The 23978-nt window shown below is 35.8% G+C and overlaps 1 protein-coding gene and 2 long non-coding RNA genes across 5 annotated transcripts in view; 2 read left to right on the top strand and 1 right to left on the bottom strand.

Moving 5' to 3' along the window:
• Positions 1-23978, bottom strand: part of LOC143246942 (uncharacterized) — a 268555-nt gene that overhangs the window by 75244 nt on the left and 169333 nt on the right. The gene's annotated exons all lie outside the window — the stretch shown is intronic.
• The window catches only part of LOC143246943 (uncharacterized), a 220781-nt gene that overhangs the window by 75895 nt on the left and 120908 nt on the right, over positions 1-23978 (top strand). The window lies entirely within an intron of this gene.
• On the top strand, positions 10232-16356 carry LOC143246074 (uncharacterized). 2 transcript variants are annotated; one of them, XR_013025774.1, is made up of 4 exons: positions 10232-11387; positions 11710-11874; positions 13978-14125; positions 16012-16356. It is a non-coding gene; the product is annotated as an uncharacterized LOC143246074 (long non-coding RNA). The 2 variants fall into 2 exon arrangements; XR_013025773.1 differs by lacking the exon at positions 13978-14125 and adding an exon at positions 12741-12963.

Below are 23978 nucleotides of genomic sequence, written 5' to 3'. Positions count from 1 at the left end.
ATATTCTTTGTAATGCACTGTTTACGATAATAAGGATCGAAAACAATTTCTGAATAAGGAATAGAAACTACTTTTCTGTGTTGTTCGGGAGAATTTCTTTGTAGCGTGGAACAAGCTTCTGCACTTAGCACTACCCAACATGAAATGAAATGACGACGTGTTAGAGACTGCCTCGTTTCTAACGTGATATTCCGATGATATAATGCTCTCTTACAAATACTCTACTTTCATTTGAGGGTGTGTGATATAGATATTCGATGTGAAATGTTTTGTTTACTTGAAACACTCTATGATGTGACTTGAGAAACGATTAGAAAAACTTCTGTATCCTAAAGAAGCTTCTCATTCGCACTGGTGCACGTTTTTATGGTAAAAAATGCCACCATTGACGAATCGTGGATAGACCTATCTATAGAAGAAAGATCGAACTTTCGTTTAGTAGACCTTAGGAAAAAATTTGGAAATTCGAAACTTCTCAAAAGGAACCCAGAATTTTGTGAACAAACACAGCCGGATGATACGTTCAGACGCGAGAAATGGCGACCCCAGCTGACTTCTCTCAGTTAGATGAAGCTCTCAATTACGGCCGCTCTCTTTACTTAAGGTCTTCACGTGCTTGTGCTCGTATTTTTCAACCGAGTAGAAAGATTAATAAATAAAAAAAGCTTTAAAATGGCTGATGCGACGGCGCCTACCACGGCTCCTTCTCCTAATAAGGTGAGCAAACAAAAGCGAAAAAACCGAGAACGGCACCCGTACATCCTAAGGTATCCGAAATGGTAATCACTGCCATTACTTCTCTCAAAGAACGCGGAGGTTCTTCTCTCCAGGCTATCAAAAGTACATTGCTGCCAACTATAAACTCGACGTGGAGCGGATGAACCCTTTATCAAGAAGTATCTTCGCTCAGCAGTGAATAGTGGCATTCTCACACAGACTAAAGGAAAAGGAGCTACGGGTTCCTTCAAGCTGAGTGCTCAAAAGAGCAAAGAGAAGGTGGTGAAAACCAAAGAAGGAACGACTGCAAAGAAAAGTAAAGCCCCGAGTAAGCCCAAGAAAGTAGCTGAGAAGAAAGCAAAGACAGCTGCTAAAACCCAAGGCAAAGGCAAAACCAAAGAAAGTGGCGAAGCCAGCAAAGAAACCTGCAGCCAGTAAACCGAAAGCCCCAAGAAGGCCAAAGCCGACCCTAAAAGGCTGCTTCCAAGAAGGTGGCAGGAAAGAAATAAGTAAGCTGCTTCTTTCCAATTTTGTGTGATATCACAAAATCAACGGCCCTTTCAGGGCCACCATCTCCTGATAAAGAGTTTGCCATATAAGTCGTTACAGAAAAACAAACAAAACACTCATTCCGCTCGTAACAAGACTTGTTATATCGAGCGAGTGAAATGGTAAAAATTTCTGAAAAACGTTTCATGCTCAGATTTGTAGTCTAACGAACGTTCGAGAAAAGAAAGTAATGTAGTGCGACTTTATTTATTTCTTCCCCTGTGCTGTTATAGATATGCTCGTTTTCAAATTATACTTAATGATTCGTAACTTTAGTTTAATTTCAATTAGTACTGCATTTAATTACATTTTAGTTTTAATCACAATTGGTCGAAGGAAAATAACTCAGGGGCTCCTTCATTAATTAACTCTTTCGCAACAGTATTATACTACTAGCCACCCATATAAATTGTATGCCTCCTTACTAGTTAGTGAAGTGTACTGAGCCTTTCACAAATGTAATGGAGAAATCTATTCCGTATGCACATGCATATACGGCTGAATAGTGTGCCTTACTATTAGATTTACTAGTTATTAATAACTAATATGATTTATGCTCCTTAATAGAGGCCCCCCAGTGGCACAGTGGTATGTCTGCGGACTTACACACTAAAAACCGGGTTTCGATACCCGTGGTGGGCAGAGCACAGATAGCCCATTGAGTAGCTTTGTGCTTAATTCTAAACAAACCTTCTGAGAGACAATTTCTCTGTTGCTCTGTACCTCGGACACTATTTCGTTTTCTCCCAAGCGCACGGATATAAAACATGTAATGGATGTCACTCTAAATGAAATAACTATTTCCGTGTATCGATTAACCCTCTGTCATTCTCTCTTTTTTGCTTTCTTAAATAATGAGTAGCTGTTGTTTTCTTGTTATTATCATAATTATCTTGTACCTTTCGGTGACAACATGTATTGGCTGGGTGTGTATACGTTCGTTTGTCTGTCTTCATTCACTTAACTACAAACGAAAATACTCACTGAGAGCATAGAGGTGGGAATGGAACAAAACTCTCTAATAATGTGTGTATTTCTACTGCACGTTATAAGCATGGTTATAGAGAAAGCATGCTTGAACTGTTAATAGTGAAATAGATTCGATGTGACTTTCTCCTTTTCAAGATGTGGTGGCCCTGAAAAGGGCCGTTTGTATTGAAAAGAGAAGAAGAACACATTACTTTGAACTGGTGTACTTAGTCACAGCCTTGGTCCCTTCGGAGACGGCGTGTTTGGCCAATTCTCCAGGTAAAAGCAGACGCACTGCAGTTTGGATCTCCCGGCTCGTGATAGTTGATCGCTTGTTGTAGTGAGCCAGACGAGAAGCTTCGGCAGCAATTCTCTCGAAAATGTCGTTCACGAAGCTATTCATGATAGACATAGCTTTGCCGGAGATTCCAGTATCGGGATGGACCTGCTTGAGAACCTTGTAAATGTAAATACTGAAGCTCTCCTTCCTCCTCTTCTTTCGCTTTTTCTTGTCTCCAGCTCGTACAGCTTTCTGGGCCTTTCCGGCCTTCTTCACAGCTTTTCCAGACGCTTGTTGTGGAAGCATGTTGAAAAATAAACTTGGGCTAAACTAAACTAAACTAACGTGGCAGGGGCTCAGTTTAGAGAGAGAGAAATCAGAAGAGTTCTCTCTCCAACTGGGGTGTTCAGGAACTTTGTAGTTCCTCTTCGTCCCCTTACATGAGAAATGTTTTAAGATATCCGTGGAATTTTTACTTTATTTTTAACATTTCAAAAAAATGTAGTGGTGTATTTGTGAGTGAGAGGAAGGACGGGAGAACTGGACGAAAGCAGCGAAAGTGAAGTGAGCCAGACCTTGGCTCGAGGATGGAGTACACTGGCGGTTGGCGAATTGGTTTTTAAAATTTACTGTAATTGATTAGATACCCTTGACTGGGAAAACGGCCCTTTTCAGAATGAGGCTGGGACCTACAGGTCCAATGCCAGAGATTTTGCTGTGGGAGGAAACGGAGTGCCCCGAGAAACCCACTTTCACGGCCTGGGCGCCGAATAATCTACCCAGACCGTGCCCGGAAGTAGCTGGGAAAAAAAAAAACAAAAAACTGATGAACTATGTTGGTGGTGTACGTGGAAACTGTTAGCTGCAGTCTTGTAGATCGGGTGGTAACTTCATCATGAACTTGTTTCCACACTTGAAGCCCATTGGTGCAACTGAGAAACGTGGTCTTGGTGGTGGAACTACTGGCTGTTCTTCGGTGAGTTGTTCTTCGCTGGTCTGTGATGCTTTGTTTCTTCTCGAGATTTTGGTTTGAGTTTTCTGCGTGGAGGTAGATTGTTTTTCAGTTTGTGCTGTCACGTCAGTGGTTATTTTCGTAATGGTTTGAGTCTGGCTGGTTGTTAAATTCTGTGGAACTAGGATTGAAGTCTGGCAGGAACTGTCCTTTTTCTTTCTTGAACTACTGGAACTTGGCGTGTTGCTAACAATGGGTGTTGTCGTCTTCTGAGTCGGGTTGTCTGAATCCGTCTTCATGTTTCTTCTAATACGGTCTGGACTCGGTGGTATTTTGGTATTTTCCTGTTGGAAGATTTCCGTTGGTTGTTTGCGATATCTGGGTGCTTGGTTTGAACCATTATTGAGTGGTCGTCGATGTGGGCGTTCGGCTCTAAAATGAAATATATGATAATAGCAGCCATCTCGTAAAATACAGTCGGCACTGTACTTCGATGTTGTCACTATCTTTATGAAGTGTGTGGGATGATTACTGTTCTTAGAATAAATTCGATGAACTGCGTATACCTTGGCTTGTATTTGGGGTTCTATGGTTTGTCTGATTTCTTCTGGTTGAATTGATGGGTCGACGCCCCTGAGGAATACAGAATAAAGATTGACTGGACTTTTAGTAGGGGAACAACTTACTTTAAATTCAGTGTTCCATGGCTGGCACAGATAGGTTTGGTCTGCAGTAGTGGCTGGTTGGATGAGGATTCCTCCCCGGCGTAAAATACGGGTCCTGGACGGTTCGATGGTTGCCCCAGGCTTAGCTCGGGCGATCAACGTGGCGACTTGGTACGGCGTGAGGTTCGGCGGTAAGCCGTCGACGATTACAGGCGGCACTAACGGCCTGACTGGCGAGGATGAACGTTTCGTTTTGAATAACATATTGGCACGTCTGACTTGCTCGGTGACTAGCTCAGGTCTCTCGAAACTAAACTAAACTAACGTGGCAGGGGTTCAGTTTAGAGAGAGAGAAATCCGAAGAGTTCTCTCTCCAACTGGGGTGTTCAGGAACTTTGTAGTTCCTCTTCGTCCCCTTTCGTGGATTGTTATTAGGATTAAGTGGTGTTTTTTTTTTTTAATTATTATTTTAATAAATTAATTATCGTTATTATTCTTGACTTTTTGTGTGGGGAATGTCTCACTAAATGGTCTTTTGGGTGGAGGCAAAGGCAGCAGTGGAAAGAAAGGCCGGGACCTGTCTCGAAAAGAAAAAGTTAGGTAGATGTGAACATGAATGTAATTCACTCAAGTTCAGATCAAATAACACGGCCCGATTCTGGGTCTGGAAAAAAAGGTTGCCTGGGCTGGGATCTAGAAATCCAATGCCTGAAGATTTTGATGTGGGGGGAAACGGGAGTACCCGAGAAAACCCACTTTCACACGACAGGCGCCGAAAGTTTTGCCTGTCGTGTGCCCTGTACCTGAAAAAAAAAAGGAATTCATGTTAATAACATAGTTTTATGTATTTAGACTCTTTGTTGAGTGGATTGTGATTCTTGAAATATGTTGTATGGTGATATGTATTTTGTTGGTGCACTTGATAATTTGTGTGGTGATGCCGTTAGTTTGTTTCTGTTTTCTGCTTTTCGATAATATTTCAGAGAAAGTTCTGTTATTCTGTCTCTTATAGTTGGTAAATTACTAATTTGGTGTAGATAATTTGTTGGTGTAAAAGATGGTAAACTGAATGCGGATTTTAATATTTTGTTTTGTTGCACTTGGATTTTGGAGTGTGTTGTTTGACATGTTGTATGTTACTTGACATCCGTACTCTATTAGTGGACGGATGTAAGCCTTGTATATTTGTATAATGGTGTTCGGTGCGCATTTCGATTGTTTACCAGTTATAGTCTTTAGATATGAAATCCTTTTTCTGATTGATGAATGTATATTGTTTATGTGTTTTTTCCATGTTAGTTTTGTGTCGAAAGTGACGCCAAGGAATGTGATGTTTTTGCTCATGTTAATGGTTGTGTTTCCAAGTGATAGATTTATTTTTCTAGATTTTTCTTTGCTTCTTTAGTTTTCTATAGAAGGTGATTGCTTGTGTTTTTGTCGGATTTAACACGACCCTCCACTTGTTGCTCCATGTTGAGACGTTGTTTAGTGATTCTTGTACGCGAGACATGGCCATTACTGGGTTTCTGGAGGTGCTCTAGATTGCGATGTCATCTGCGTATTGTGAATTGTGTGTGTATGTTAGATTTGTTAAAGGTATGTCACTGACGAAAATTATGTAAAGAAGTGGAGAGAGGACTGATCCTTGGGGCACTCCTGCCGTTATATTAAATAATTTGGATATGGTTTTATTGACTTTTACTTGTGCTGTTCTATTGGTTGAAAAATTTGAAATCCATTTGACTATCGTAGGATTAATTTGTAGGTGGTTTAGTTTGTATATGATGGCATTGTGCCAAACGCTGTCGAATGCTTTTTTGACATCTAGGAATACCCCGATGGTTACTTGATTGTTGTTGTAAGCTTTGTATATTGATTCGGTGAGTCGTGTGAGGTGATCTGTTGTTTGTCTATTTTTTCTGGAGGCATTTTGAGATTCTGGAAGGATGTTGTTTGATTCTGCAAAAAATGGAGGAGACGGTTGGAGATAATTCTCTCCATCAGTTTGCCAAGGCAGCTTAACAGACTGATGGGGCGGAAATTATCTGGATTTGTTCTGTTAGTTTGTTTCTTGGGGATCGTTGTTATGATGGCTTTTTTCCACGTGTCAGGGTAATACCCTGTCGCTAGTGAAATGTTCATGATGTTTGTGAGGTGTTGTAGTAGGAGAGTGGAACTTTTTTTGAGAATGATATTTGGTATTTGGTCATGTCCGGGGGAAGTATTCTTCAAGTTTTGATATTAATCTTTAGTTCGGTTATGGTTATTTTTCTATTGATTGAATTTGAGTATGCTTCTAGTGTCTCTCGGGAAATCCTGGTGAGAATGAAGCTTGGTTTGCATTTATGTAGTTGTTGACATGGTGTTGGTGTTGTGTGTCGAAATCTACTGAGTTTAAATCGCTAAAAGCGGATTTGTAATAGTCAGCTAATAAGTCAGCTTTCTCTTCGTCCGTCCTTGCGATTTTATTGTTGTGTGTGATGTGTTGTAACATGTGATTTGTGTTATTGTCTGACGCAATACTCTTGAATTTTTTCCAGAATTCTTTTGGATTTTTCTTGGTTTTTTCTAAGTTTTTGCAGAAGTTATGCCAATTGTTTTCTCTGACTTTTTTAATTTCTTGTTTAATTTTTTGTATTTGTTCTATTGATTTCTGTTTTAATGTGTGGATCACGTGTGATGTAGTGTATTCGTCGTAATTGTCTGCGTTTGATTATTAGTGCGTGAATTTCTGGTGTTAGAGTCCATTGAATAAGTGATTGTTTTCTTTTTGATTTAGGAATTGTGTTTCTTGTGGCTTTCTTTATGGCTTCTGTAATTTGATCAACATATTTGTCTAGTTCTGTTTTGTTGTTTACATGTTCGATTGGGTGGGGTAGGTATGAGTCCAGAGAGGCATTAAAAGTGAGCCAGTCTGTTTCAGTGTAGGTGTATGCGGAAGGAGTCACGTACGCCACAGCCAGGTGGCGCGGGTGAATCATACATGATACGGGAAGTGGTCACTGGTGATTTCATCATGCACTTTAAAGTTAGATATTCTGTTAACCAGGTCCTTGGGTGCGATGATGAAATCGGAGTACATCATATGAGCCGTTAGCGGCTGAGAAGTGTGTAGGTGTATTGTCATTAATTAAGTGCATTTTATTGCTAGAAATAAATTTTTTATGCAGGATCCTCTGCGTGTGTCTCTGTTACCCCTTAATTCTGTGTGCGGTGAATTAAAGTCTCCAATAATAATTGGTTTGGGTTTACGATTAACACATTTTGAAGGAAGTTAATGTCGATATTTTTGGTTGGTGAGCAATATATGGCTAGAATCGGAATAGTTAGCCGGTTGTTAAAGTGTATATTACAAAAAATGGTCTCATTAATGTCAGATTTAAATGAATCTTCTATCGAGATTAGATGCGATATTTTTTGTACTAAAGTAAGTTATTATACCTCTGTAGTTTTCTGAGTGAGGTATGTTGTGTGAGATGAATCTGGGATTGTGGTGTTTTGTTTCTCTGTGCAAAGTGTTTCTGAAATGATGATTATGTTGGCGTTTATATGTTTGTTTATGTTGTATATTTCTATCCTTTTGTCTTTAAGATTTCCTTGGCAGTTGATGTGTAAGATTTTAATGTGTTGTATCATTGTGTTGTAAACTTGGGCAAAATTCAGTCAGCGTTTAAATTGCGCGCTGCAGGATTGAAAAGTAGCCAATAGCATTTTGGTTTGCGAACTCGATAGCTGTCGCGAGAAGCGCGGCCGTCACAGGCGACTCAATATATCTCGTTCAATCCTACAAAGTTGATAAACTTTGTGAGTGAACAGCGTAATAGTTGTAACCGTCAACAAAAAAGACGATCAGGAAAAATTATTAAAAAAGGTTGCTTTTTATTTTTCAAAAGACACACGACCGAACCGGAAAAAACACACCAAAAACCAATTATCCAATGCTACAAATGTCAGAAGAAATTTTGGATAAAGTTCACAACCAGCATATCTTTTACCACCGGTTTCAAAGCTTCGAAAGGTCAGTGAGCTATACACTTTATTTCTCTAAATCTTTTTTTCTGATGGTTAGGAAATATCATCTGATACTTGGAGCATCGTCAATCTTTAGCCGAGTATCTACAACTCCTACACCTTCTTACCTGTCAAGACTCTAGTAGAGCGATCACCTCTTTCCTTTCAAGCTGATTTGTTTTTTGACTATAGTTGTCCTTTTACCTTAATGGAACTGAGCCTGGCTTTTCATTGGTCTGGCAGTTCATCAGTTGGACCTGATGTGCACTATTGTTTGTAACTACATTTGGTAAGAGAATGTTTTACTTTATGTCTGGTGCCAAACTATTGTCCTACATTTCTTTAAGCCTGGGAAGGATCCCTAGATTTCTTCAAACTACTGTCTAATTGCTTTGACGAGTAGTCTCCAAGACCTTAGGGAGGAGGGATAATGCTCCTCTTGTTTGGTTCCTGGGGGCATATCTTTGACCGTAAGCTGATCCTGAAACCACATGTAATGCAGCTATGGGTCAAATATACAAGAACACCAAGCATTCTTCTTGTTTTCTCTTCTGCCACTTCAGGAGCAGATCGAGGTTCTATGTTTAAAAATATATCGTGCTCTTATTCAATCCAAACTCGATTATGGACCCCATTCGTCATCAAAGATTTTACTCTGCGCTTGGCTATCTGCACTTCCCTACATCAGCTTTACAATCTCATGAACTTTCTTTGCACCTCTGCCATTTGCAACTATCTTTACTATATGCTTCAAAACTTCGTTCCTTGCCAAAACAGCTCACCTGCAGATGTGTTTTCCTTCCTCAGTGGACCACACTTGTTAGAACAGACGATCGGTCACTGCTCTTTTTTTTTTCGCCTTTATATCCAAGCACATTTGGATGAATTGATGTATCTTTTAGGTCATCTGAGGAAAGCAGACGCTCCCGATTGGAAATACTGTTTATTTGCTAAACATTCTTTTTGGACCTTCTTCATTCCTATTTATACAGATGGTTCGAAATCTAGCGACTGTGTGGGCTCTTCATGGCTTGTTTGAACTGTATGCCATTTCTCTTGACCTCGATTACACAGAAGCTAAGCAGTACTCACATTTCACTATTTATAATAACTCGCTTAGTTCTCTGCTAGCTTTGAATCACTTCTCACCCTATTCTAGCTAATTATTCAAAACCGATTAGACCATTTCTCTTTAACATCCACTGCTATCTAGTTTTCTGGATACCAGACCACGTTGGTATTCATGGGAATGAGCTCACTCGCACTGCAGCTAAATCTACTTGCTCTGGCACTATCACTGCTGTGCCTGTTCCATACATGGACTATAATCCTATATTTAAGGCACGGCTCCATCCCAGTTGGCAATCTACTTGGATTGAGCAACGTGAAAACGAGCTTTACCAAATAAATCTCTCTATTGAACTTTCGTCTTCGATCCGTAAGGATCGGAAAGAGGAAGTTGTTCCAACTAAAATACGCGTTGGTCAGTTTTTTAACGCATCGTTTTTTCTATTATCTGAAACTGCACCAGTGTGTAGTTCGTGTAACACTCGGATTGCAATAAGCCATATTTTACTTTTTTTGTTGTCGTTACGACTCAACGACGGCACAATTTTAAACATGTTCTATCCCATCCCATGGTTTGCCCATAACGTTAGACAGTATTATTGGTGATGGTAACGCTGTCCATCTTGGTAATGGTAATAATAATTTTTAGTTTTTAAAGGCCATTGATCTTTCTAATGCTATACAAGTTTTAATTTTTATATTACACTTTTATAATGTGGCTCACTTTTTAAAATCGCAGTTCATCTCGTTCGATTTGAAATGATAAACTGGCAGTAACATTAAATAACTCGAATCCAGGACTGGAAAGGCCAACTTCAGGTGACTGACGATGGTTTTGTACTTACCTGTTAGTCTTTCTGGCGGGTTATGATAATTAGTTTTCTCTTTACATGGTACCCTAGATATACACATTGGTTTTATGCTACTTTTGTTTTATCTAAAATAACGTTTGTTTTACCATAGTTTCCTTTTATGAATTTTGCTACATATACTTGTAATTTTACTTTTACCAGATGTTTGGCGCAGACAGACTAGCTGCTTTGTGCTATAAAACACTAAATCAACCATCCAAAAGATCCTGGTGAGTTTTGGGAAGGAATTTCAGATATCAAGATGCAGCACACGTGTTTTATGAAGATCTAGCAGCCTATGCACTATCCTGTTTTACCACCCCAGTGAGTGATGCAATTGCCAAATGCATATTTACCCATATCACCTGAAAAACAAGGTCCGTAATCGTATGGGACTGCGGATGTTAGAAGCCATTTTGCGAATCAGAACACACCTTATTATGAGTAGTAACTGTTGCAAATATTCTAAAGTAACGGATAGCATTTTGGCCCAACTTAACACGACAATGTACAAAAGAAAAACTGTGTAGATGATCTTGAAGCGCTCTTTGACTAACCAGTAGTTAATACTTTAATGTCAAAGATGGTGGAGGAAAACGACTCTTTATCTTTAACTTATGTCCTCTTGAAATTGTGAATATCAACAAAATAATGGAAACCGTAATGACGTCACTGGCTTTTTGTATAAATCAAATTTCAGGAAAGTTTGACTTTCTACTGCGATTGCGTCGTAGAATTATAGAAATGGTAGTTATCTTCTAACTTTTCAGAAACCATACATGCTTTGTAATATATTTTAGCCACAGCATAGCCACACGTAGAATGACCTGATATTTTTCTGGTACAAACGTTTTGCTCAGTTCCGTCATCTCCTGACCGATTTGACATTTAATAACGGTTTCTGATTCAGAAGACGAAGGAACCCTATCGATTGGTGCATTTTATCACGTCCACAATTTTACAGGTTAATTTACTCCAATTCTGCCTTTAAAGAATATCAATTTGAGAACAGACTAGTAAATATTCCAATACGCGAGCTTGTGTTTTGGTATTGATAAACCACAACATTGTATTAACAAAAATGTTTTTACTAGTAGCATTTATGGAACATTTAAGTTTTACATTTTAACACTACGGCTTGACCTTCGGCTCCTCTACACTAGTGGACAGTACGTACATCAGCTTACCACTGCAAGCTGCTGTGGAACTTCCGGTTTGTGTAATGCTCCCTCTAACGGTAAACTTTGTGAAACGGAAACTAACCATCATAGTATCTTTCCTAGTTACTTGTGTTTCCTATGTTCTGGAGATTGCTGTTCCGCAAGGTGTGTGTAAAGCAAAGTGTCCTGCAATTCTTTGTTTTTATCATAATTATAATTTTACTAGAGTTATGATGCTTTCAGTTATGTTGAGTGTAACAAACTAAAATGAATTACAAATCAGTGTTTGCTTAAAAGCAAAATATTTAGTCACGTATTAATATTCATTGAATTTACGTTCCTGAAGTAACATTTAACAGCTATAAACTTGTTAGGTTAAGTTTTGTTTTGGTTTTTTTTAAGGTATCGTATCTGTATTTAACTTCTTATTGTAGTTTTACTGGTAATTTTGTTATTGGCGTTTTAAATATGTATTTATTTTGTACAGATATGATAAATTTTCCGATGATAGGAAAAATGTCCATATCCACACCTGCTGGCATCTATTTCGTGACTGAAGAAGCATATCCCTCTCCTATTCGAACTGTGGTGGTTGGTACTTCTATTCTTCGTTCGATGATAGGAGCAGCAATCTCTATTTATTCGTGAACTGGTGAGTTAAAACAAACTTGTATTTTGATAAACATTTGTTTACCAGAGTATGTATTGCCACTCGCCAGACATTGTTTTATATTGATGTATGAACACTGACCGCTTAAGGTTGGTGTACGAACACATCTTAATGTTAAATTTCACACAAAATCAAAAGGGACCATTATGTGGATAAAAGCAAATAAATAAATAAAAACATGTAATAAGTGTTTAAATTATAACTAGAATACAGTCGAACCTTAGCACAGCCGTATCAGTATATATTTTCTATAAATAAATTTAGTAAAAAACTTGTATATAAACTGCTGTATTAGTAAACGTATCAAACAGCTTAAACTCGGATGTTAAAACAATTTTAACAAGGTAAACTCCTTTATGTACATAGTAAAATCTTCCAATAAGTAACACCACTCTAACCAGTAGTGGGTAGGATACAATCTCGTTTAAATGTTGTAAACACAACTGTTTTGTAACAAAAAAAAATTATTTTCATGACCTTGGCCGCACTCATTATCTATCAGTTCAACTGATAACAACAAACCCATTCGAGGTAAAAATGAATCTCAAGATTGTTTGTACAAAATGTAGAAATTTTAAAATTTCGAAGCGTTGTCTTCTAATTTATTTAATAGTTTTGTGTTGTTATTATGGGTATTAAAAATCTTGTTACAGTTCTAACGGGTATGCAAACACCACAAGCTGTATATCTGTCTATGCCATTCTATTACAACTATTAGTAATTTAGGTACTTATATCAAGATTACTTGTTAGTTTTATTTTCAACTTTTGTTTGTTCAACATTCCTTTCCATACCATCAGATTACAAAACTTTCTCTCTCTCTTTCTTTCTCTCTCTCCAATGAGAAGTATACAAAACTGCTGCATGCACAGTACCTCCTGGAAACCTGAGTGGCCCAGATTCAAATTCTTGAATTTGGGGATGGAATATTTCGGCGGATATAACTCCTGATAGACCATCCTGGAGTTTTTCACTAAACAAATAAAAACAATGAAGAGAAATAACACTACAAAATGTATTTACCGAGAGGAATTATCTGGCTACGTTTTCCATGCCCACTGCTATAAAACGGTAAGTGTACGGATTTACAACGTTAAAAATAGTGTTTCGATTCCCCTCAGTGGGCTAGCAGATAACCGGATGTGGCTCTCTTATAAGAAAACCACAAAGCACGTTTGTCATGCATTAGTATTAAAAACGTTAACCTTTGATTAACAATATCCTATAATAAACACTGACAGGTATCAAACACAACTACATTACTATACTTTGTGTACCAACCGACTTGCATTATCTGACGTTATCTTAGTATTAACAATCGCTTGGGAAACTTTTTTTCGTTTATTTTTCATAGGACTTAACCAATGCCTTTCCATCTTACCAAGGGTGCGTAAAACATCATTTTTAATAACCGTCTAAAATACTGTTAAAAATATGAAATATCGTATTGAGTGGCAGAAAGAAAACCTATTTCAAAATATCACTAATTACTTAAATTTCAAACTAGACATTACATTTTGAAACTGAAACTTTCACCCATTATGTTTCATAGGAATGCAATAACAGACTATAATAAATAATAGTATTAAATATATTATTTCCCTGATTCATAAATATGAAATAAACTATTTTAATTTGTTGTAAAGTACAATGTACCCTGATGTTGCATGTAACGAAATTATACACCATAGCCAAGGTAATTTGTACAGAACCTGAAATGTATGGTAAAAGCTTTTAAACACAATCAAGTGTTTACAATAGGATTATTTGACAGTTTGTAAGAACGTGCTTATATCCCTTCAATACGTCACTAAGAAATATTGCTGTAAAAGTATAGCCTTAAAGACAAAAGTCCCTGTCACGTGATCAGTGGAAGGTTTGTTTGGAACCCTAAAAACTTTGTTTTGATATTTGTGGTGGGCACGAAACGAATATCCTATTGTATATGTTTAACAAAACAAATGCAAAGATTGAAAATTTATTGTTTGTAAAATAACGTTAAATATTTTTTTTGAAACTTTCATTTATTTCTTTTATAAAATTTAATACTAAGTTGAGTTTAGTGGTTCTGTTTCATTCTTTCAGATAAATACATGCACGTCGCTGTACCTTCACTAATCTTTGTCAATAAGTAGCAAACATTAGTCTTCCTTATACCTGAAACATTTAACAGCGAACTTCAATACAATACTGGAGATAGAGAACCAAGAGGGCTTCTTTCTAATACAGATTTGTAAGTAAACCGTGACAGTGATAAAGGATTAAAAATTTTTTTCTACATCTTCACAACTTTTACTAAACTCAAAATCCCTTTTTACTTCTAATATTCAGTTCTAGAACATTCGTGATAAGTTTATTCCATCTGATTGTTTATCGGTAAGATTGAAATCTCGTAACACTAAATTAAAAGATTCGACTGCTGTGGTGAACACAACTCGTATGACAATTTGTGCAAATTTGCTCTTGAGGAAAGCAAAACAAAGCCAAATAAGGTATAAATGAATAATATTGACTACAATAACAATCTTTACAATAGAAAATATCTGAGTTTTATATTTACACCATTTCGACTAATACCATCGATACTATGCGTCGAAACGTAATGTTTAAAAAAAACAACTAACTTGCTCATTGTGGTATTTTGTTAATCAATTACTAAGTTCAGTAGGTTTAAACACACTTTATAAAAAAAGTGTTTATCTTTTTAATCTATATATTTCAACAAATAAATATGAACCGTTTGTTAAGATTATTTGATTATTAAAACAGTTTTTAGCGTTTTAGTTTAACAAATCTTCCAATGTACTCATATAAAATATTTGCAGAAAATGTTTTTTACTACTTCTCTCAACTGTATTGTAATAAGGAGAATGTTTCTGTCACATCATTTAGCATTCTTTCTTGATTGGTTGAAGATAAAAAGTAAAACCTGTTACCAGTTGTCAAAAACAATTAAAAATAAACGTTGGAAAATTATTTTACCAGAAAAGAAAAACAAAATTTTAATCTTTCCAAGATGCCCTAAGTATTCTGTGCTAAAACCACAACTAATATATTTTGTGCCCTTGTGGATCAGCTGTCAATCTGAAGGCTTACAAAGCCCAAAATCTGAATTTCTATACAAGTGGTGCGCACAATACAGATAATAATTGAGCAGTTTTGTGGTTACAACAAATAAAGCAAAAATACGTTTAATGTTATGTTTTGTGAGCTCATTTACAAACTGAAGACTGTTTCCAACGATAACATGTTTTAGTGGGTATAATGTAGATTTTTCTTGGGAAACTAATTATGAAATGGTTTATTAGTCGTTTACTCTCCGAGTTTCGACGGGAGTGGTTACAAAGTGCCATGAAGATTACCCAAACACAATGGATAGTTGTCAGACTTTCTTATAGAGTCTACTATCAGTGTTTCTTCTCTACCCCCCCCCAGATCCTGTGTACATGAAGTTTGATACTGTGCTTAACTTCTCGCTCAAAAGCTGTTGAAACCAAACATACCTTACGTGCACAAGTACTAATGCCACGTTTTAATATCCAAAGGGTTGTGTTTCGCATGCTAGCCCTACTTATGGTTAAATGTAAAATAATTAGATATTGTAGGGAAGCTTAACTGACACATTGGAGCCTCTGTTAATCAAGAAGGGTCCTAAACTCTACAGATATTTTGTGCTAGTTAAATCTAACATAGGTGCGAGTTAACTTAAAATATTTATTCCTCATTTTTAAAGTTTTAAAGAAGGCTTTTAATTAGTGTATAATTATGAGAAAACAAAGTATTTTAAGGTGTGATTGTATTATTCAGTCGCAGAAAGATGCTAGTTCTTTCAAAGTATTGGCTTATTATCATTTAATTAAACACAGATTCAAACTCTCTTAAAAAGATGCGACTTTTTACTAAAAGAAACATTTAAAATGTAGAGTATTTAAGAGCAAATCGAATACGCACGAATGATAACTTCCGAACCTTCGATGTAAGTGGAAAAGCGCCATCTATCATGTTTGAATTATAACCAAGAAATATGTTTGAAAATGTTCTTTAAAGCTATTATAGTATCTTGCTATTTCTGTGTTTTTTTAATAAGTGTCAATGCCTTATTCAAATCTTTTCTTACAGATTGGTCAAATATCATGTAAAAGGTTCAGTTGAAGAGATCTGAGCTTCAACAAACAGTAGCAGAATGAAAATAGAGGAATTAAAATCAATACAAACTTGTATTGTTAACAGTATATTAAAACTAAGTATTAAGGCTTACTGTGACGTTTCCAGTATTTATTTAGCAGGTACTTGGAGAGAAAAATTTTATGTAGAATAAAAAAACAACAACTCTATACCGAAGAATAGATTCGTGGTTCGAGCCCCACTGAGGGTGCATATTTATATTGTACTTACAGTGAATTTAATTGAGCAAAAAATTGTAGCATGTATTTATGCAGCGGTAGAAGCATTATAAAAGTGACTGTCAAATAACATTGTGTGAGAGTCGCCCATAGCATGATGTTGATTAGCTTTTATTCCCCTTCATTTTATCATTTCTAATTCATGAATGGCAAGAAAACTTAGCCCCTGAGCAGCTTTGGGGGGGAAATTCAATTAGGAAGAAACGAGTAAAAATCATTGTAATTTATATGAATAGTAAACTACTGCTGCTACATACAAATAAAAGCTGAAAACGGAAATATCATTTGGCTATCTTCACACCGCCCACTTCTTGGAACGAATTCCGGATTTTAGCACTACAATTCTGTAATACCGACATTCTTTGTACATTTCTTTCCGTGATAGTGACTTTTAATTTTTTGTTTTTCGCTAATGTGTTTGCTAAGTTATAAACCTGATTGTAAACTCGTTTATCCATTAACAAAGTACAACGTTTTTAAACATGGAAATAGTTGTTTCTTGGGGTGGGGAGAGTTTGTAGTGTTTTTATACTTCTACAAGTTTATATGTACATTTCTGTTTACATAAACAAAATGCTCGATTTTCACCTTTTTCCTACCATTTTTCAAAGAGTTTTCGAAGTTTCACAATGAAAGTCCACAGTACCGTACGATGTTAAGTACTTCCTTCAATATTCAAGTAAATTCATAACCCTAAATATACACCAATCAGCGAATTTAGTGTTAACAATTTAAAACAGACGAAACTAGGTGTTGGGACTGAGCTTTCCAGTTCGTATCATTAATTTAATTATTTCATAAGCAACTTTTTTGTTGCTATGACGTTTGACCCTGAAATTACTGACTTGTTTGCGTACCGTTAACTACTGCGTTTTTTTATGGTCTGTAGCGTGATATTGAGAAATTTTTGTGAAATATATATAATCAGAGATAACTACCTATATCACATTCTCATTATTAACGTTTCGTTCTGAGTCTAAGTTTCATTTGTCCGCGAGAAAACGAAATGTTATGTACATGTGATATTGTTTAATTTAACTTAAATCGGGAAAATATCACAGTATAAAAATATTTTATATATGTATACACGTAAATGTTTCTCCGTTGATTTGTTTTCAGTTAAGTACAAAATGGACTCTCTGTACTCTGCCCCCACGAATGTCAAAACTGGCTTAAGATCACAAAGGTATAGCTTTGCTACTGAGAAATATTTCTTTTAAACATAAGATACAAGAATCGAGTAAAATCATTTATTGGAGAAACCACAAAGACCCTCCCTCAAGAATGAGACAAAAGAAACAATTTCAATTTTGCTTGGTCTCTCTAAAGTACAAATACTTTACTATTTCATACCAAAGTATATAAATATCTAATACCCCATGTCTGCTGTAAAGAGCACACGTCTACAGCTATTTTCTTGTCAATACATTGTACATTTGATGTAGTGATCTCTCCAAAGTTCACTGAAATTGGTTACCTCGTAGTAATGTACATCTTACTGTTTTATAGGAACAATTAAGCCTTCACATTCATCAAAGTCGACACCGTATCTACTCTGCTGCTGACTGTAGGTGAAGAATATAGCCTAAAAAACTTCACGTCTTTTGTATATCAACCACTTTTATTATAAACAGTGTCAGTTTATCTTGCACTATAAGTGTCAACTATACGACCCTATTGGATCATAAGGGGTTAGACTGGCCTATCACGCTGAATAACCTTCAATGTATAACTTTGATTTTACACGTTTGGTATTTGTGATTTCTCTTCTTGGAGCCACACTGCTCTAGAAATAGGTTGTCCGTAGACATAATTTAAAATGGTGAGTGAAACCAATCGCATTAGTAAACAATCAATATGGGATTGACATGAATACACCTCCTTCTAGGTGCTTCAGACATGTTAAGGAAAGATAGATAGGGATAGCACACGAAAACATCATTAAGTCTTTTTACCTAATAGAATTCTTTAGAATTATAAAATCTAGACTTAAAGACACGAGACTCCAAGACGTAGAGTTAACTATGGGCTGGTAATCGCTGTTAACAAGATAAAGTGGTTTGACAATTTTAAAATAAAATATAACAAAGAGGAAGAACTGTAAACATGTTTATTTAACTGTTTACACCATTACTGAAATACACAAAGAACATACAACCGGTAAAACTAAAATGTATTATATACCAAGTTCATTTCATATTCTAGTTGAGATGTTTCTTTTACTATACTTCTTTACAGAAGTTCTAGATCTGACTAATAAATAGTAAGTTTATAAACATTAGAACGCAGTGATACGTTAATAGAAATACATTGCAATGTACTTGTTTCTCTAATGAAGGATAAACCTTATTTTATTTTCTTCTGGGTTTAATACACTGTAGCAGGAATAATAATTAACTTACAACTTGTGTTTCTAATTAGAGAGAGATTTAGTTTAAACCTAATAAGTTTTATTACCATAGTTATACAGTCTCACTAATTGTTCTTAACGTTTGATACAAAAGATGCCAACGTGAATAATAAGTTATCAGTGGAAGTAGTGAAGAACTTGTAGGTCAATCCCGCAATAAGTGTATGGTCTCTACCATTACTGTGTCTTAAATTTTGTAAAGAAGATTTATACCCATCCATTACTCCATGCTTTCAGTTGGAAGCTAGTATCTGTTAATTTAATTCCATAAAGTTTTAAAATCAACAGTTTCTATTTGTATGTATGCATACACAACTGGCTCTCTGTGCTCTGCCTACCACTAGTATAGAAAGCCGGTTTCTAACGTAGTTAGTCCATAGACATACCACTAGAGATCTAACACAACTTTAGAAAATTAAAATAAAACAACTAATTTTAATGTTCTCGGAAGAAAGTTTACTTTAGTTATGTATCCATCTTACCTGTCATTGTTTGTTGTTAAGTATACAGTTACAGAAATGGGTGTCTGTAACTGAAACTGTTATAGATGTCACAGTCTTGAGTCTAAATGTAGGTGTCGGAGTAACGTGTATCAGACCGTTATAAAGGTTATGCACCTGACCAGCTTTGTTTATTCTGCCATCTTGGACCTAATAACAAATTAGTGAAATAACGATGACCTTATATTCAATTAAATACTAAGAACTGTATCGTGTAATAATACTACTTTGTTGTGATGCTTTTGGTTAAACAAAATACAGGATTGAACTTTCTTCGTCATTGTTGGTTTCTCGAGGAAGAATAATGTGGCCGCTGCACGTGAGTTACACTATCATATTCCTGTCACACACGTGCAACGTACCGTCACGTCCTGGCCCTCCAGTTGACTACAATGTGTGAACTACTCGTAATTTAATAAACGTGTTGGTCCTAATGTTTTAACCACTTTATTATCAAACAGGAGCAGTAGTTCACTAATATGAAAATATAACTTATGTTATAACTTGTAATTTTACCAAATTAATTACATTTTGTGGATGGAGCTTGTCTCATAAGAAATGTGAATATTTGGATAGAGTCATGCGTTAGAAATTTTACTAGTACGTGGCCTATGAAATACAAATGTACATCTTGCGTAACGTTAGAATACAAACGTAGTGTACGGAAACAATTAGATATATATTCCGGGTCTAACGTCACGTTATAGGCAGGTGATTAAGGTAATCTGAGGATCACAAATCCCTGTCACAACAAACTTGCTCTCCTTTTCGGTCATGGGGGGGGTTATAATGTGAGTCAATCCCAGTACTTGTTGATAAAATAATAGTCCAAGAGTTGGCGGTGGGTGATGATAACTAGCTGCCTTTCTTCTAGTCTTAAACTACAAATTAGGGATGGTTCGTTCAGACGGTCTTTGTGTAGCTTTGCGCGAAATTGCAAAAACAAACAGTCTAGGTCTAATACTAAAAGATGTGGTAAACGTTATCAAACAACCTAACAAACAAGTTGGTTATCTTTAGGTAAAGAAAGATATCAGCCGTCAGCATTTATGAAATACTGTTACGTAAGTAAAGGTGATTATATAGATGACATTTGGGTCCAGTTAAACAGATTTTACCCGTTGTTTACCTTCGACTACATTACCAAAACTAACGAGTCTGACACTGTACACTTAGTCTGTTAAATATAAACTTTTTACATATTCATTATGAGGCACTGAAACCTAGGTAACTGAAAATAACTAGGTATTCCGTGTCTTGAATGTCCCTAACTGTGTCTCTGTGAACAAAATTAATGAATGGCCAGCAAAATAAGTCTGTTCATTATTGGAATTAATAGACATTCCCAATTACTAACATTTTACCTTGTGTAAATAATCAGTCAAAGCTGTAAACATAAAGTTTTCCTGTGTGTAATAAACGTTACAAAAGTCATCATGTTTACATATAAAATACGAGATAGTAAAACTAGCTCCACTTTCAATCACGTCACCTTTGCAGGTATCAGTGTGACTTCTGAGAAATTAATATGGGTGTCGCTGTGACTGACGCTAATCTGTTATTGGTGTGAATTTTGTAAAATACGGTATTATTATAGCAGTTTACAGTAAACACCCACTTCAACGAAACTATATCCGTTATAGAATAAGACATACCAGTGATATTGTGTTAATTGGTTTGGTGTAGCTTGAACTTCAAAATCACACGAGGGTCATCTCCGCTAACTTTCCCTAATTAAGCACTGAAATACTAGAGGAATGTTGCTAGTCGTCACTTCCCACCGCCAACTCTTAAGCTACGCTTATAGTGATGAATAGCGGAATTGACCGTCACTTTATAAGTCCACAATGCTAAAAGGGCAAGCATTTTGTTGATACAGGGATTCGAATCGGCCATCTTCAAACTGGAAGTCAAGAGCTTACTTATCTAGCCATGGAGGACTGATATAGTGTTAATGAAGGTATATCAGTGAAAGTGTTGATGTATGTTGTTTTGTTTCTCAATTCAACTACGTTTAAGGACTATCTCCATCTTGAAAAGACCTTCATTTGAACACGTCTTCATAATCCACGTACATGATTAGTTTCCATCACATACTTTCCAAAATGTTACAAAGTCCTGGAGACATGAAACTACACACTAAATACCAAATATAGCTTTTTATGTTACTGTACCTGTGTAACCTTATATTCAAGATGTTGATTTTGTCATGCAAAATTATTTTAATATAACATCCTGAATCCTGTGTATACTACTAAAAAATATAAAATGTGATCGTATTAAATCCCATTATTTCAATAAATGTAGAAATGTTTTCTTCCTCAGTTTTTCTTAAATAATAATCAACTATTGAATGGATCAAGTAGAGCAAAACATGTTATGAAGACTTAAAACTTGTTTAAAATATTTTAAACAAGTTTATCTAATAAAAGTAAAACTATACAAAGATACGATCAAATGTAAATAAGTTAGTACTTTATACTTTTGGTACATGGTTATATTTGAATTAACAAATGTAAAGACATTCCTCAACTTTGTTAAGAACCAATGTAATGAAAATATATCAGACAAACTGTTTGTTCACTGTTTAAATAATTCAGTCTTAAGTTGTTGTTGGTTTTTATAATTTTTTTATACAGCATACCTACAGTTTTGAAAAAAATCTTATTGCAAAAAAATATGCATGATTTCAGTTATTTGTATCCATAAATAATCTGAACATGTGAATATGACATCTTTGAATCTCTTCTGAATAAAATGTTTCAATAATATCCTTACCATAATTAATGTTTAGGACTACATGGAATCAGATATTACTGTTACATCATTTATATGTGTCATTATATCTGTGATCTGCCTTTACAGGTTAAACATACAGATAATTTACGATGGCAAATATTTTGCATAAAGAAAGCCAACTAATTCTACTTTTGAACTTACAAACAGAAGGACCTGTAGATGAGTTTATCTACAATTATTTAGATATATATATACTAGATTACACACATAAAATTTCAATACCATTTTGGTAATGTCGATATTCAGCTTTGCCTTACATCTGTAATGTCTATATTTTTTTGAAACGAACGGCTATTGCAGGATGATAGTAAATTTATGAAAACTTAATATTTTCATACACCGTAAATACATTTCAGACGGACACCACTTCTCATATGATGGCTTTACCGTTCAGTTTCTGCCGCCACTAGTTCCACCTACCCAAGGGTCGCAGCTGCTTCCAAGAAAAGAAGTACCAGAAATATGAGTCGAGGTATTAGTGTAAGAAATTATGATATCTTACATAAAGTTGGTTGAGTACAAAACAGTGTATAATTTACCTAGACGAGCACCCTTCGGAAAGTGTCCCAATTCATCTCTATGGAGTGTAACATCTCAACTTAGAGGAACATACATGTGGAAGAGCGCTCATAACCAGATACAGATATCGCCCATCCTGACAGTATGTTTCACTAAACTGGGTGTTAAAAAGAGGATGACATCCTTAATTGTAGGTATGATGGTTGGTCCACCTTTCCCATGGTAATGTGTGATATCCTAGCTAACACAGTACATCTAGACTAGTCTATCTCCTTTCTATACCAGAAATTCCGGGAATGAACCTTTAAAGAAGATATGACAGAGGTTTCTTAACCAACTAATATTATCTAGCTGGTCCAGTACCTTTCTAAAACCAGTTCTTCCACAAAATAACCAGCAAAAGATTGTATCCATCAGTTATAACGTTCTCTTGTATACCACAAAGGAAATATGATAAGTGGAAATGAAAAGGAAATAAGCTATATGTACAATTAGTCCAAAAGCCACGTTTGCAACCAGAGAGTGACGATAGCGGAATGATACATTTGAAACTGGGTCTGTTGAATGAGTGATATTTAAAAGGGAAGTACTAAAGGGAATGTTTTCTGAAGAAGGATAAAGACTGGAACTTAAGTTTGACCTGGCCACAAAGGACAGATGCTGGTGTGGATTGAGTGATGGGAAGGAAACTTGCAAATATACAGTAACTTGGTCCGAACTTAATAGCATTAATTTACCATCTAAGCAGAACGATGTGGTACTGGGGACCATAAACGTGTAACGTTTTTTTCTGAGATGGGTGGTAAATATGTACAGATATTATTTCACTGATTGTATAATTATCAGAACACTTTGGTATTAAAAGAACACACTGTGCAACGGATCTTATAGGAGTTAAGTAATAGATACATGGTTCCATTTAAAACAAAATTTCAGACTGGTTAAGAATTGTGTTGAAAAATAGTCCCAGATGAAAAGGGTCTCAAAGGCAATGTGAAATTTAAAATTTGTGTTCACCTGGAGTGAATTTTCAAACTACAGTTACTAAATAACTGTACAAAATGAAAAGTAATAAACAGCATGATAAACATTAAAGTAAAAGCAGGAACGAAAATTATAACACATTATAAAACTATTGTGTCAAATGTAGAGATGAAGATAGGAACCTCCATTCTATTATCTCCTGTTGGTTAGTTCAGAAAACATTTGGTTTTGGAATGTTTACATTTTCTCACATGGAAATGTGTTTCCTTTAGAGACTTACCATTTCACACAGAAAATATATCTTCTGTGAACATCTTCCTTAGGAATCTGCGTGGCACTAGCTTTTAGGCAACTCTAACCTACACTCACGTGATTCTTATTAATGGGCAATGATGTTATGGTGAAGTAATATCCCTCTATCAATAGGAGAACGACATCAACTCCCTGTTTACTAGTTTCCTATACACTGTT

Source organism: Tachypleus tridentatus, chromosome 3 (genome assembly GCF_004210375.1).
Source record: "Tachypleus tridentatus isolate NWPU-2018 chromosome 3, ASM421037v1, whole genome shotgun sequence".
Lineage (NCBI taxonomy): Eukaryota > Metazoa > Arthropoda > Merostomata > Xiphosura > Limulidae > Tachypleus > Tachypleus tridentatus.
The sequence above is the reverse complement of the archived record's forward strand: the minus strand, read 5'-3'. Positions and strand labels throughout refer to the sequence as shown.